The following is a 3,291-nucleotide window of genomic DNA, read 5'->3' on the forward strand; positions in this document are numbered from 1 at the left end:
AAGAGGAAACCACTCATTGGTAGACTCACAGGGAAGACTTAGGTACAGAAAGCGGAGGCAAAAGTCACGCCAAACAACAGCAAGGAAGCTCCCGGTAAAGCGCAGGGGACAACTGGATTTCCTCTGTTGGATATTTAGTTCCTGTTAAGGATGAAAAAGTTGACATCGAGAGGATGGCTCGTCTTCAACCATCAGTCAGGCATGTGCTCTCACACCCAGGGCACTTACTGTTCTCTTCCACTGGCGCTGCTCAGCTAGGCCTCACATCTCCCACATCCGGGCATCGCATGCCTCCTGCAGACTCACACTCCTCAGTCACAATCTTGGGCAATTTAAAACGACTTCACCGTGAGTAAGTCAGAAAGAGAAAAACAAATACCGTATATTAACGCATGTATGTGGAACCTAGAAAAATGGTACAGGTGAACCGGTTTGCAGGGCAGAAATAGAGACACAGATGTAGAGAACAAATGTATGGACACCAAGGGGGGAAAGTGGGGTGGGGAGATGGTGGTGGGATGAATTGGGAGACTGGGATTGACATGTGTACACTAATATGTATAAAATGGATAACTAATAAGAACCTGCTGTATAAAAAATAAATAAAATAAAATTCAAAAACAAACAAACAAACCAGCAAAAAAAACTACTTCACTGTGGTCCCAGAAAGCTTTTGCTTTTCCAAAAGCCGGGCCCATTGACCTTATGGGCCTATGCTTTAGAAAGCAAGCACGCATGAGTATCTTTTAGGGTAAGGACATCTAAGGCTTCCAAATGTTCATGTTTAGCTGTTGATTTACGGTGAGCCTAGAGCTGAAAGCAATAGAGATGGCGTCTTGGATAGAATTCCCTGGAAGCAGAGCTTGACACAGGGATTTGGGTGCAAAATGACGCATTGAGGCAGCGCTCTTCAGAAAATAAATAAAGCATCTAGTGGGAGTGAAACCAACACCTGCCTCAGAGCGGCAGCTGCACCGCAGCTGCCGAGGGTTTCTCCCGCCATTGTGGCTGCCATGCTTCTACGACGTGGGGAATATCTTTGCAAACCTCTTCAAGGGCCATTTTGGCAAAAAAGAAATGCGCATTCTCATGGTGGGCTTAGGTGCTGCAGGAAGGACCACCATCCTGTACAGACAAGCTGGGAGAAATCGTGACCACCGTTCCCACTACAGTCTTCAACGTGGAGACCGTGGAATACAGGAACATCAGCCTCACTGTGTGGGCGGCCAGGACACGATCCGGCCTCTGTGGTGCCACTACTTCCAGAGCACACAAGCTCTCATCTTCGTGGTTGACAGCAATGACAGAGAGCGTGTGAATGAGGCCCGAGAGGAGCTTATGAGGGTGCTGGCAGAAGACGCGCTCAGGGACGCCGTTCTGCTCGTGTTTGCTAACCAACAGGACCTCCCCAATGCCGTGAATGCGGCCGAGATCACCGACAAGCTGGGCCTACACTCTCTGCGCCACAGGAACTGGTGCATTCAGGCCATCTGTGCCACCAGCGGGGACGGGCTCTATGAGGGACCAGACTGGCTGTCCAATCAGCTCCGGAACCAGAAGTGAGCTGGACTCCTCTCTCCTCCCCTCTCACTCCCTCCTTCTACCCTCACGTTATTCTCATGTGGCAAACGTGCCCCTGGGGTGTGAGTGCCAGAAGCTGTCTCCATGGTCGGTCACAGGGTGCTTCACCGTGCTGTAAACGTGCAGACACAGCCCGCAACTGGGTTTTTATCTAATGTAAATAGTTTTTGTTTCCAATGAGGCAGTTTCTGGTACTCCTATGCAATATTACTCAGCTTTTTTTATTGTCAAAAGAAAATCGACCCACTGTTCAGTACTGAGAAGGGATTTTAGGCACACGGGTCATCTGGGAATTGCTGTGTCAGACGAGCCCAATGCTCCTCCTCTGGGGTTTAGGTCTGTGTTGAGATCCTTTCTGGTGGTTGGTTTTTAACCCACACTCAGTGCATTTTTCAAAACAGTTACAAATACAAGATAAGGAGAAGACTTGAACACACAGAAGGGAGAAATGTGCCTAGTGTAGGTTCTGCAGTAATGGCCTGAGTCCGGTCCACCAGTGGTCTGCTTCCCGCTGGGAACGTGAAACGGGGCAGAACCAGCCATGATCCGTTCTGCATGGTCACAATAGGGTCCCTGTGATTTGCTCTGTCTCGGGTCATCCCACACACCGCAGCGTTTGTGCTTGTACCTGTGCTGACATGGCCGCCCAGGAGATGGGCTGGAGGCTGCAGCCGCTGCTCTCAGACCCCTTGGAGGAACCCCAGCCTTTTCTTGGGTCCGCATGCGCACTTTGGTTGGAACGCTCTGGTTGGAGCGGGGGCCCTGCAGTCCCCTTGCTTGCCTGCTCCGGGCTCTCTGGGGTCTCACCAGCAGGAGCGCGGGTGGTCATCCTTAAGCCCCAGCCCTTGGGAGCCCCTGTCTACATGTGCTTTCACTGCCTCAGGCTGCAAGCGTCAGATTTGCCATCGAAAACGATAACCTCTACTTTTTTCTTTTGTATTTGGATAAACACCGAAGAAGCTGGAGCTGTTAAACTTTATCTTGGGGAAGACCTCCCAACTGGTTGATTTGGCGTCGTGGAACCTCTTACGGCTTTAAATACACAGTTAGTAATCAACTGTTTCGTATACTTGTTTTCAGTTTTCATTTCGACAAACAAGCACTATAATTACAGCTATTAGAATAAAATCTCTTAACTATTAAAAAAAAAAGAAAATAAATAAAAAAATACAAGGGAGGCGGGGAAGTCAGATATGGAAGCAGGACAGGCCTTTGTGTGATCCATAGGGGTAGATTCTGGAGCGGTACTGTCCAGTAGAAGTTACTGCACTGAAGGGGAATGTTCTATGTAATTGGCACAATCCAGTACAGTTACCACTGTCTACATAGGACCATCGAGCATTTGAAATATGGCTGGCGTAACTGACATACAGTTTTTAATTAAATTAAATTAAAATGTAAATAGTTACATAAGAGTCATGGCTACTGTTGGACAACGCAGTCCTGGAGTATAAACCTCAAGTCAGAATTGAGAAGAAGGGGTGAGCATCTCATGCTCTCATTGGCTATGGGCTGCCCTGGCTTTGGTGGGAGGGTGGGTAGAGCATAATTTCCCAGGCAAAACTGTTAGCAGTGCTTTTCACTCTACGTTTCTCTTCTTAACCAACAGATGCCTTTCTATGTCTGTGAGTCTATTTATGTTTTGTAAATAAGTTATAGAAAACAAACTTATGGTTACCCAGGGGGAAGGGGAAGAGGGATATATTAGGA

At 48.1% G+C, this 3,291-nt stretch overlaps 1 pseudogene; it reads left to right on the plus strand.

The window, feature by feature from the left end:
- The first annotated feature begins 287 nt into the window (after positions 1-287).
- On the plus strand, positions 288-1,563 carry LOC118906356 (annotated as a pseudogene).
- Positions 1,564-3,291: the final 1,728 nt, after the last annotated feature.

This window comes from Balaenoptera musculus, chromosome 13 (genome assembly GCF_009873245.2).
Source record: "Balaenoptera musculus isolate JJ_BM4_2016_0621 chromosome 13, mBalMus1.pri.v3, whole genome shotgun sequence".
NCBI lineage: Eukaryota > Metazoa > Chordata > Mammalia > Artiodactyla > Balaenopteridae > Balaenoptera > Balaenoptera musculus.